The sequence below is a fragment of the Prinia subflava genome, chromosome 2, assembly GCF_021018805.1.
Source record: "Prinia subflava isolate CZ2003 ecotype Zambia chromosome 2, Cam_Psub_1.2, whole genome shotgun sequence".
Taxonomy (NCBI): domain Eukaryota; kingdom Metazoa; phylum Chordata; class Aves; order Passeriformes; family Cisticolidae; genus Prinia; species Prinia subflava.
The window spans coordinates 28208329-28221637 of NC_086248.1; positions in this window are offsets into that span (position 1 = coordinate 28208329).

Sequence of the window (13309 nt, forward strand, 5' to 3'; positions counted from 1 at the left end):
CTGTCCTCTAAAGTGTCTCCTATTAGTCTTTTTTTTTTCTAAGTCCACTGCCCAATCCTAAAGGCAGTATGCCAGATGTCTTCCATGCCAAACAAAGCATCATAATTACCTTCTGTGTCTTACAAGCATTATTCCGCTTAATGAAGCAGAAGTTGTAGGGAAAGGTAAGATGTTTTATTAGCCCCGTGAATGTAGTTTAGATTATCACAGCTGCAATAATGTCATTATGCACTTTTGTAATGCACTGCAGCATTTTCCTCTATAAAGGAATTATTCCCCATTTATTTGTGCTAATCATAAATAATGCTTCTAATTTACAGTAAGTTTGCAGTCCATTGAAACACACAGTTCTTTTCTGCCTTAAGACCATCTGCCTAGTTACTCCTCCCTTTTTATTTTACCGTTGTATTGCGCATTTTCCCTTTCATTGCTTTTTATGTCTTTGGCTTTTGTAAGTCTTTTTAGTCTTCCCCTCTCACCCCTAGCTGTATTACTCTTTCATACTAATCTTCGCTTTCTCCTTATTTACGGATCATTAAGAAGTCCTAATGTACCATTTAGACTCTCATTATCCTTCTTCCATGTCAACACACTTTTGGAAGTTTTCAAGTTTGTGAAACTTTTTTATTTTATTAATCTGTAGTATTTGCTAATGTATTTCTTCTAAATCACTTCCAGGCAAACTATCTTCAAATTATAGTCTAATCTGGTCTGCCTTTCATTTCAGCTAATTGTTCTACTTTCTGAAGCAAAATGATCTCATATATAGTGGAAGAACTCACTGGACAATCTTTTATTATTCATATTGTCAAATTTTAGGAAAGCAGCGTATGTCCTTTGGTTGTCTTCTATAGCCAATAAAAGGAGTTTAGCCAGCAATATGCCTTCTGGTTCATTTGTATGGTGCATTACCATAGTGGAATAAAATGTGTTCAATTCCATTCCTATTGGGCTATATTACTTTCCTTAGAAAGATCCATAAGCAGCAGATTCTGTACTTGGGAGCTTAAAGTAAAAAACCAAAACAAAACCAAAACAAAACCAAAACCAAAACAAAAAAAAAAAAAAATCAAAACAAAACAAACACCCCTAAACCCCCACAAAAACAAAACAAAAACAAAACCCACAAAAACAAAACAAAAAACAAAACAAACAACAACAAAAAAAACCCCACCAAAACATTTTAGAATATCAACTCCAGTAAAGTTTTGTACCCAGAAGCATTTAGAGGATTTAGGTGCGAATTTGAAAGAAAGAAGGAAAAGCACGCTTTAAATTAAATGAAGATTCACGTGGAACGTTGACTATACAACAATTGTGCCCTCTTCCATGAAAGAAACAATATTGATTCTTTGCTGTTTTTATTGTATCCTAATTAAGCTAACTCATTATATCCCTTTTATTTTAGAATTCTTGTGCCGGTTATTCTAACATAAGTTATGGGAAAGAACATATTTTTAGAGGTCTGAATGGAGGGGGATTCCACTGCGATTTTACTGTGGCCCTAAGATCCCAGTAAATATTTCCAGTAGTTTTCAAACTAGCAGTGAAATTTCAAGAAACTATTTTCAGAGATTCCTTCTGTACACAGTTAAAGGCTTTATTCGACTTTAGTTATTCGATGGCTGAAGGAAGGTATCTGTCTTTCTCATTGAATCTACTATTTACAAAAGACTTCTTCTGTGATCTCTTGCATTGCCTTTCACTGATCCAGGCTCTGTCATTAAAAACTCAGTAGGCCTAACAAACTTTCCAGGAACAGACAAGGCATTGCAACTTCATTAAAATTACAATATGTTTAGTGTTTACCAGCTTAGAAACAGGCTCCTTTGTGAACTACTATCTCTAGTAGTAGATTGGTCATGATCAATTAATTGATTGTTATTTGGAAGTTACTTGCCTCAATAAAGCATCAGCGATCCCAAGCATACTTCTATTTTCAAAGCCAACAGGGGGAAAAAGAGCTATATTGCTCCTTCAATGTGAAGTTTGGTTAAGCTCAGGTTAAAGAACACTAGTCATTCTGCCAGTTATCTGTGGATGTTTTACCAGACCTTAAGTCTATTCAAAGCTGGGTGCAGGTCTTGGATGCAGATATCATTTTGCATTGCAGATACTTAAAACAGCTGGGTCTGCTACTTTAAGCTTTGGCGGTTTTGCTCTGGAAGCACTCTAAGCTTTTGGCCTCAGCTGTAAATGCACTTGGAGAAAATATATTTCCAAATACTTTTGAATGACTCATAATCAGGATGTCTATTTATTTTTCCTGTCGGAATATTTTAGCTTTCATTTTATAGCAATGAATCCATTTGGATCTTTACTCTTTTTTAATATATCTTAAGAGTTTCTTAGATCTGAAAGATAATTAGTGTTGTGCATTTGCAATTTTTTTTTAGATTGTTCAATTTCTAATGGCTTTTTCTAAGTCTAAGAACAATTTTTCCTACTTGAAACTTCAGTTAGAGTTTCTTATTTTTAAAATTGAGATTTTTCTTTAATAAAATTATCTTTTCAGATCTATTTTTAATGCTAATTCAACCCTCAGTGTTCTGACCCTTTAATTAAGATTGAAGTCCATCTTTTATGATTACCTGTTTCTCTATTAGCAGATATTTTACTGAGGCCAGCAGAAGCATCACTGAAGATCAAACACTGATTTCCTGTTTCAAAATAATTCCTTGTGCAAGTAGGGCTTCAAACCATTTTTCCTTTATTGGCTATCTTGCCCCTCTGCTCTTACTAAAGAGAATACTTTACCTCTATCATTTTATTTATTTGTTTGTCTATTTAGTTCCAGTTTCTGAAGGCAGCTTTTGGACCTCTGGAATATTATCTCTGTCCATCACTTTGCTGCTCTTGGCTATTTTCTTCAAAATCTGGGAGACGGAGGGTTAGGAGCCCTTAATGATACAAACATACTTATTCTCTGCAGAAAATTCTGAACCATTGCACTCTCCGAAAGACTTCAAAGTAATAAATTGCCTTGATAAAGGGTTAGGGAATATCTGTTGTCTGAATTTTACCTGACAAGGAACTGAACTTCAGTTCAAGGAATAACAAGGTAAACCTTATTTTTGCCTTGTTCCAGGTTAGAGAATAATGGGATCTGGGCATTTACCTGGTAGAGATTGTTTCCCTTCCTACCTGCTCCGATGTCTGAGCTGCCTGGGACACCTAGAGTAGAGGTGAAAATAGAGGCTAACTGCCCTCATTCCTTCCTCTGCAAAAGGAGAGCATCCTCACCTCAGAGGAGCTGTAACTCAAAGCAGAGTTAGCAGCAGGGGCTGTGCTGAGAGCACCAAGACACTTCAGCATCTCTTGCATGCATCCTCCATTCAAGGAGTGCTTTTTACACATTCCCTCTGGTAACACATACAATCCTTCTCCAGTGACATGTAAACATTGTAACAGCTGAAAATTCAGAATGATGCCAGTACCATGAGGACAATGAATTAATTTTCAAAGAATCTTTAATACTAGCATGATCTATCTGGGCTTAATACAAAATCATATTAACCTTAGTAAAAGTGGGATTATGCTCAACATCAGCAGCTGAAAATTTGCATAAAGAAAAGGTTTATCTAGAAATTTTGACATAAAGCAAAATAGACTTTGTATAAACAAAATACCTTAATTTTGAGTCATCATTTCTATCATTTATAAATACTGAAGTGAAGAAAATTCAGAAGTTTTACTTTTTCATAACATAGTGGATTTTATAAAATTTGGGATATATGAGAAGTAACATATCAATTTATGTAGTCCTGCCAAGAAACAGAGATTTATATACAGTCACAGTGAGAAGTAACACAATAAGAGTTAAAATAGTAACTCTGACACATTATACCTAAACTGATCCATGGAGCAGAGATTTTCTACGAGGCTTATTCTTTAAAAGAGAAAAGAAAATTAAGATCTTGATAAAGTCCACTGCAAATATTCAGTCATAGTTTTCTGTCTTACTTTAGAGATGTCATATTGCCTAAACCCAAAGACCTAATCCCTTTTCCAGATAATGGATTTTGTAAGCACTCTTCTCTTTTACCTTACTTAGTTACAGAAAACAAATTCCAGTCTCCTATTCAATGGCCACAAAATCATATTTCACAGAAAAACCACACCAAAACAAAACCCACACTGAAAATGTAACACAAATCAACCATAAAACACCTCAACTGGGTTTTCTTCCACTGAACAACTCAGATAGTAATGCCTGTATTTTACATTAACACCACGTGCAAAGAGAGCAAACCACCACCATGTACAACTGGGCTTCAGTAGCCTCACATACTTTTACCTTTGCAAGAGCATTTTTCAGTGACAGGATGACTCCATGCTTTCTGTTTCTCCATTGGGACATCTGTCCTCTCTCACCTAGTAGTTAGATTACTTGATTGACTATATAAATCTCTGGTCTGAGAGGTATTTTCATTACACAGCAAAATTTGCCTTTAAGTTACTCAGAGCACAAGACATAGGAAGTCTCACTCTACTATTGTACTAGTGTCAGGTTCAACATTTCTATTTCTCTCTCAGTCCTGAAGTATTTCTTGGAGTACAGAACTATCCAACCACAGAAGATGACCTTCAAATATCCAGTAATATTGTCCTTCCTGTCCAAAACTGGCGTGATTTAACTGATAGTCTACAGATTTTTCTCTTTGGTTCTTCCTGTTTGTTCTCTGACAAGACATATATGCATTTCCTGTGTCATATTGACATAGCTTCATAGTCAGTTGGAATAAATGGAGTTCATTCCACATTATATGCTTCAGAAAGACAGTAGTTAGGACACGGTATTTTGGTCATGAAATATATGTTTGTTGCTCTTCAGTAAGAGAAGTGTTTGTCTACCAAGTAAAGGTTTTAGCAAGTGGATCATAATATAAAAATCAGTATTTGTGCAGAAATTGTTCTATTAATAAAAATATAACTGTACTAGTAAACCAAATTATATCAATGTATATGAGACAGATGGTTTAAAATATTTGCCCAGTTAAGAATACTTTGCCCATTGCTAACAGTGCTGTGTAATAAATATGTGCCACACCTATTATGAGGGTGAATTAAAGATTCTTAAATTTACACATAATAGGATCTCGTATGAGGAAGAAAAATGTATCTCAAGTGTAAACTAAGCAGCTGTGATAATCTTGATGGAATGAGAGATCCAGAGCACAAGTAACACAAGTCAGAGCACATAGACACTTGAAACACTCCTCAAGCAGCACTGGATCTCCTCTTCAGTAGTTGTACTTGAGAAAATAAATCAGCAGCAATATAGTTACAAAACTAGAACGTGGATTCATACCATTACTCTTTTTCCATGCAGAGCTGACCTGCAAGTACTGGGATTTCTCTGATGTAAAAAGAGCTGTGATATAAACTACAGAGCTGTGGGTCCGAAGAGCACTGAGGATGAATCTCAGACACTTATTGGACCATCTCAATCATCTGTCCCACCTCTCCCATCTTCCCTCAGTCACTGAAATTAAACTCACAATCATTCCTGTAGACACTCATGGTCTCTTTAAATAGTAAAAGAAATGCAGAAAGAGAAGAAGACAATGCAAGAGGAACACAAAAATCAAATAATCAAGACTTGGTAAACACAAGCATACATAAGCCTTGATACTGCCCCTGTGCTGCATTTGACAGAGCTTATAGGGAAAGCAGATTTTGAAATACTTCCCTTAAATTTACCATCTCTTATTGTGTTCCTGGATAGTCACTGACAGTTGCATGTGTACCCTGGTTTAAGGACTGAACTCACCCACAGACCTGTACTGGCTCACCAGGCTGTGACCCTGCCAGCCTCGGGCAGCCCACCTTCCCTAGCAGGGTGGGTTTCCCACCTGGTCCCTGCTGCTGCTGCAGCAGAGCACAGACTGGACACAGGTGTCCTGTCTGCAGTGACACCTCAATGCCTAAGGTGCCCTCATGTGCCTCAGACAGCACTTACTCATTTTCACTCAAAAGTGAAAAATGTGAGCAAATAAGCCTTAAGAGACTTTCTTTAGTGGAGAGACATATATTTTGGATCCCATTCTGATGATTCCAAGGAGGACCAGCCAGGTAAAATTTAGGCCCAACAACTTATAGCAGTTGGTTTCCTACATCTGTAGTAATAAACACAACATTCATAATTTATAAACTTAAATAGGATTATCAACTTCACCCTGCTAGGGATAAACCACAAACATGTTTTCAACTGCAGTTTAAATTATGTAAAAACATTTCCAGTGGAAATATTTTCTGCCTCCAAATCCCTTTGACTGACAATGTTTACCTCCAGGTTTCATATTGTTCATCTGGAACATTCTCTAAAAGAAATGTAAATCTTTAGAAAGTTGCAAAGAAGGACACGAAGTCCAAAGAGATTTTAAAATTAGGCGTTTGGACAACCATAGGAAAAAAATATGTCAATAAATGATGCTTACAAGTTATAGAAGACATTTAATAACATGGGTTTGGTCTTGGTAAGGATAAACAAAAACTGAGCCTATACATTCTTGTATGTACAATAGAAACCAACAGCAAAAAAGAAAAATGGATATTGGAAAGTAAATATAATACGCTTAATTTATAATAGAATTATTTTTATATTTTTATGTGTTATATCTACAAAAATAATGTAAATTCTATGATCAATTAGCATTAGTGTTTACCAGCATGTTTCTGGTCTTATACAAAATATAGTTTTCACAACAACATCACTTAATTGTTGTTGCAGAAGTACTTCTGTACATTTAAAGAAATGCTAAAGTGTGGTAGCAAATCCTCAGTCATATCATTTATATCCAGGCAATGTGGAAAAATATCAGTATTTTTCTGTAGAACTCCTGGTTTATCAAGGGTATATTAATTGCTCTTTTCAGAAAATGGGAGCATTTGCATATCTATGGCAAGGTGTCAGTTTAAGACATATCAAGGGAAGCTGTGTGAGTCATACCATGTCAGAGTACAAAGCACAAAGTAAGTTTAAGTAAATGCTGCAACCTGACATTCTATCAGAAGCAGATACACCATTACCAAGGTAATCCAATCTACGACAACTTCATTATCTAAAATTTTCAATGCTGAAAAGCCGTGCTAGCTATGGAATGCAAAGGTCTCTTTGAATCTGAAAGCCTTTGCTTCATGAGAGCAATATTGTAAGTGATTTACATGTCATGCCCAGGGCTACCCTTGCAGAAGGGAGTAGAATTTTATTTTCACAAACAAACTGGCTTACAAGATAGTAAGATATAATATTGAGATATCATAAATTTATAGATTTTTAATTTTTTTGCTGAACAATTGTACATAGTCAAATGTGCACAGTCTAGCATTAATAAACCAAGAAAAGATTCACCTAGCCTTTTCTGAGGCATTTAACTTTGGCTGCTATTTTAGGTACCTACAACTTGTTTAAAGAGTCTCTAAGGCATTCAAAATTTGCCTAGAAATCTAAAATCTTGGTAACTTATTGTCTTTCTTAGGCCCCCTAATTCAGCCACCTAGATAGTTGTTTAAACACTTCCTAATCTCTTGTACTTGTTGGTTGTGGAGGAAGTCTTTCTAATAGCAAATTTACTAGACTTTACTAAGGTGAAATACTGTAGGATATAGGAATAATCTTATTCAAACACATGGCATTTGTCATAATTCCAACAAAAAATTCTTTCTGTATGGCTTTAAAGACCTTATTTTAAGACAGTGGATGCTGAGTACATTGCAAATTTAATATTTCCAGTTAGTGTGTCCAGGTTAAAACCTATATATTTTAAAAAACCATCAAAAACCTATGCCTGGGGAGATCATGGCTTCCTCCTAGAAGCTGTGCTTAGGCACATGGAGGACAGGGAGCTGATTTGGGACAGCCAGCATGGCTTCACCGAGGACAAGTCCTGCCTGACCAACCCAGTGGCCTTCTATGATGGAGTGATTGCATCAGTGGACAAGGGAAGGGCTACAGATGTCATTTATCTGCCTTTGATGTGGGTCCCCACCACAAATTCTCTCCAAATTGGAGACAGAAGGATTTGATGGGGAGACTGTTAGGTGGATGAGGAATTCACTGGATACATCCAGAGGATAGTTGTTCATGGTTCAGAGTCCCAATGGACATTGGTAACAAGTGTTGTCTCTCAGGGAATCCATATTGGAACCAATGTTATTTAATATCTTCACTAATATTAGAACACATAATAATATGATTAGACATAGATGAGAGGGTCAAGCACACCCTCAGCAAACATGCAGACAACACCAAGCTTCAAAGTGAAAAAGAGCAGTCTTAGATAAGATATTAAAAAGAAACTTTCTCCTTTGAGGATGGTGAGGCACTGGAACTGGTGGTTCAGCAAAGCCATGAAGCCCCATCCCTGGAAGTGTTCAAGGCCAGTTTGGATGGCTGTCTGGGTTTGAGAAGACGTGTCTGCCAGGGAAAAATGGAGGAAAACAAGGAGTTTCCTTTGGAATGGAGAATGTGACCTCCCCTCCCTCCAAATTATTATAACTTTGCAGTTAAAGGCTTTCAGGCAAAGTTTTGGGAAATGGAATAACAGTTCATTACTAGGAATATTAAAAATACAAATGTACTAGTATAAAAACAAACAAAACTCCTAGAAACCCTGACAGAGTCAGAAATATGACCTGACACCCTCTTCAGGATGTAGAAGCAGTCCAGATAAATCCTCCTGGTGAAACAGATGTGGTTCTGTTGGAGTAGAGATGATCCAATAGAAAGGGTCCAGTGATGGTGAGATGGGTCCAGTCCTCCTCTGGGAATCCACTGGAAAAACAGGTTACCTGGTGTTCCTGGGTCTCAGTTTTTATCTTGGTAGCAATGGTTGGCTCCTCCCCACTGGGAGGACAGGATGCTGTAATGTGTCATGTCATTGGTGAGCCTTAATGGCCCATTAACAGAAGGTATCCCCCGGAGGGTGGGCAGCTGATGAAAGAGATAAGAAACACTGCCCCACCTGGTTTTAACAGCTGGCCTATTGTCAGAAGGCGTCCACCCTCCTCCCCCCTGGAGTTACAAGAGATAAAGTAAAACATCTCCCCCACTGGTTTCAAAAGATGAAATAGAATATACATTTTTTTGGTTACATAACCCAAGACAATGGGGCTTTGAGCAACTTGGTCTAGTGGAAGGTGTCCCTGTACATGGCAGAGGGTTGGAACTACATGATCTTCAAAGTCCCTTCCAACCCAAGTCATTCAGATTCTATGATGATCCCACAACCATATCTGGTCATGATGTTTATCAGCTTGCTTTGGACCATTCTTACAATTCCATCCATCTCAGAACGAAAACTCCTGGGAAACCTTCACCAAGTCTCTTTTTGGAAGTGAAATATGGAGACAATTGTCCTCATAATAATAATAGAATAATAAGAATAATCTTGACTTGAGAGAGACAATAGTCTTCCTAACTTTGCTTGCTGGCATGTGTTTAAATTTGTTCTTCAGATTAGGTGGAATATATACTTTTATTTGTTATTTTGACATTTTAATATAAATGGCCAGAAATTTGATTTTGTGAGAGCATTACTGGTTGTCTGAAGACCTGTGTGAATCTAACAATATAAATCAATCTAAAGGACAGTACACACACTTAAGTACACATCTTAGAAAATTTTGACTGTATGAGCACAAAAAGTTTAGAAATTGCAGCCTGGACAAACCATTGAAAGTTAAACTGTTTCAGTGCAGTGCTTTCCAAGTCTGTAGAACTTAGCATTAGCCAGAGAAATACAGTAAACAAGGTACTGCTCAGGAGGTCTACAGTGTCTGGTTTAACACTGGAGGTCCTGGGAAAAGGGAAAGACTCATAAATAGCTAAAGCTATCTGCCTTTTTTTTTTTTTTTTTTTTTTTTTTTTAATACATAGAGGTGATAATTACAATGAATTTCTCTTGTTCATTATTTAGGCTATCTCTTGTAAGGTTCCTGATCCCCTTATTATGACTACCAATGCATACGGCTCATATCCCAGGGTAGACTGCACTGTTGTATTCATATTCCTTTTTAACAGTTTAAAAATTAACTGACTCTTTTATCTGGGTACATTTAGTACACGCGCCTATATCTCGTACAAACTGGTTGTCCTGTTGAGTGATGCTTACTCCCACTGACGTCTGCTGTGATAAGATGGAATGAGTCACACTAGGTGTTTGTAAAGGTTAACAAGTAATATATTCAGAGCTGTAGATAAATCACGATGCCCTTCTACAGGGCAGATGCTACAGAGCAAATTGCTAAGAAATGCCTAAAAGTAAGTAAATAAAGAGGTAGAATCAGTGGCTTCAAAATAAATTTAAAAGGTGCATATTCAGAAAGCTGAGCATTATCCCTGCATGAAATAGTGACACTGAATGACCTCTCAATATTATTTCATTGTTAAGAATCTGGATACACCATACATAAAACCACTTTTTTAGCATCTTGTCACTGTGTGCTGCCAGTGTTAAATGTGGTTCACATCCTGATTTTGCAGCTTTTGTACCTGTCTGATCTGCATCCTCCCTAGAGGATTTTCCAGCCAAGACAAATCAGCATAACGGTTCTGCTCTAGATCCCTGCCCCTCTGCAATGAGAGTCAAAGAGACAGTCAAAATGCACTGTGCGTGGGGGGTTCTTTCTTTTTTTTCCTTCCTCTTCTCTTTCCTTCTATATCAAAGGAGCCAAGGAAACCATTGATCATCCCATGAAGGGTTTAGCAACTCAGTACGTGGTATCCATCTTCTGAAACACCACTGCAGAAATGTTTTAGCACAATTTAGAGAAATGTACTTAGGGCAATTTTCAGAAGGCATGGAAATACATTGGTCATGCTGGAGTTACAACAGATGACAGCACAGGATCAAAAGAAAGATATTATCAAGTCAAATGCTAATTCTTACTATTTTATTTTGTAAAAAAATCTTTTCATCAGGTTTCTTCAATTATGTTGCCCAATTTCCAAGAAAAAGTCATATTGTTCTTCCACTAGAGTAAAAGTTGATTCCTTCTGTCCTTGTGTTGTCTGTATTCATTAATGAAGTAGTGGCACTAACTGTCCTCCATCCTTCCTTGACATGGGAGTAGATATATAGTCAAGGCTCTGGATTTTCTATGCTGATGTAATGGCCCATAGAAAATCATTGCAAACTACTAGGCATCTGTTCTGCAAAGCAAGGTCATGAGTAAATTCTGATGGAAGAATATTTTACTCCACACTCATATATGCTAATTCTAAGACACTCAATATCTAATGCTTTGTTGTTTGCTAGGTTCTGTGCAGTCTATTAAAGTATTCTATCATTATGTGGGTGTACCTATCACTGAGACTCTCTAATTTTTTTTTTTTTCAGAGGCACCCATTTTCTCTACTGATTGGATGGGGAGTCTGTCTCTTTAGCTAGGGTGCTATGTATCAGGATGCCATGACAGCAATCCATTTATTAGACATTGTAGTATTTGCTTCAGGTGAAAATTCTACTTTTCAAAATGCATATTATACTGAATATAAAAGCTTTTACCTATACCATTATAATGCTATTTATTGCAGTATTATATTATCTAGGGTTTCTGTTCAACTACTAAGTCCCAGGGTTCAAACATATAAAAAAACTATTTTAATCTAAACAAACTGAAACATTTCTAAATATACAATCTTCAGAAAAATGGCGGGGGTAGCGGGAAGGAAATATATGGAAAGGAAAAAGTTTCCATGGTCTAACTCTCCATCATCACCAGCTCATCAGCTTCTCTCCTATTGGTGGTTTTGGTCTGTATGGATTTCTCTGTACTTGTATTTCAAGACTCAATTCTCAAGAAAAATCACTACCACTATTGTTGATTTTGACATCACTACTCCTCTCTCTGTTTTCTTTTTCCTCTGTCCCAAGGGGATGGAGCAACAGAATGCCTCATTACTTTGCCTCTGAGGGACAGGTTCTAGGTAGACAAAAGCGAAATCAAATACAATTTTTAATTTGCAAAAGCTTCCTGTAATGGATAGTATCTATTAATGTACCTAGTATCTAATAAAAAAAAATCAGTTTTTATATGAGCTTTTCATGAGGCAATCTTTCTCTTTACATAAAACTAACATATATTTTTAATTAATAATATTATCATGTAATAATAATAATAATAATAATAATAATAATAATAATAATCCTTCAGAACCCCATAGTCTTTCCTGTACCTGGTCTACCTTGTGAGAAGGAAAACATTCATGTTACACTGATTTCTATGAATATTCATTGAAAAAAAAATGGAATAACTTTAAAATATGGTCAGCAGACTTTGGCCTTCCTTTTAGTAAGGCAGTGACCATACTTCAATAAAATCTAATTACTCCATTTTAAAACCTTTCTAAAAAGTATAGTCTCTGCTTTGAGTAATGGTGTACAAAAGCAATCCACCTCAGCAGTTAAACATTTTAAGTGAAACAATCAATTTGAATGACAATCTGTTACTCATCCATAAAATGTATTAACTAATGAAAAATAGACATTTCTCCACAATATTATAGTCACACATTTCAGTAAGAGACTTAAAACAACTGGGACTTCACAACCTTTTGATACAATTAGATATGTGTATGGCTAAATCAGCAGTAAAGTGTTTGAAGTCTATCAGGGTTGAGTGAAATAGCTACATAACTAGAAGCTATGAATAAAATGAAAGAAGAAAAATACTTAATCATTAGTCAATTCCTCTGTGGAAAGAGGTAAAAGAGTCTAGTTATTTGACAGCTTTATTTATCCAAAGGCCAGAATTAAGAAATACATGTTTTACAGAAGCAATTCTGTAAAATTTCTATCCTTTCAATAGATCGGAGAACCTATTCCTTCATACATTTGTGTCACAAAGCAGTATTCATAAAACATGGCCCATGATAATGAAAATGGAAAAGAAAAATATTTTGTGTAAAGGCAGATTCATAGTCAATTTCCTGTTCCACGAAACAGTTTTACCACATTTGATTTAGAACTGGATAAACAAATTCCATCCCCACTGCATGAGGGAGTGCTGTAGCATGGCCAAAGTTGCAAAATCACTACTTTATAAAAGGTTCTGATAAAAATAAAAATATTCAGACTTCATATCATTTTATGTAATAAAAAGCTTTCAGCCTCATGGTGTTTTAAAATTGTTCTTTTAAGATACTTTATACTTTTGCTTGTTATTCTGACAAGTCAAGTACTGAAAGAAGAAAATAACATGAACCTGCATGAAATAGCATGTCAGCATACCTGTAAAAGCAGTGGTGCACCCAACAGCTTTACTAGCAATGCACTGATGGGCCATTACTCATCCTAGAAAAAAG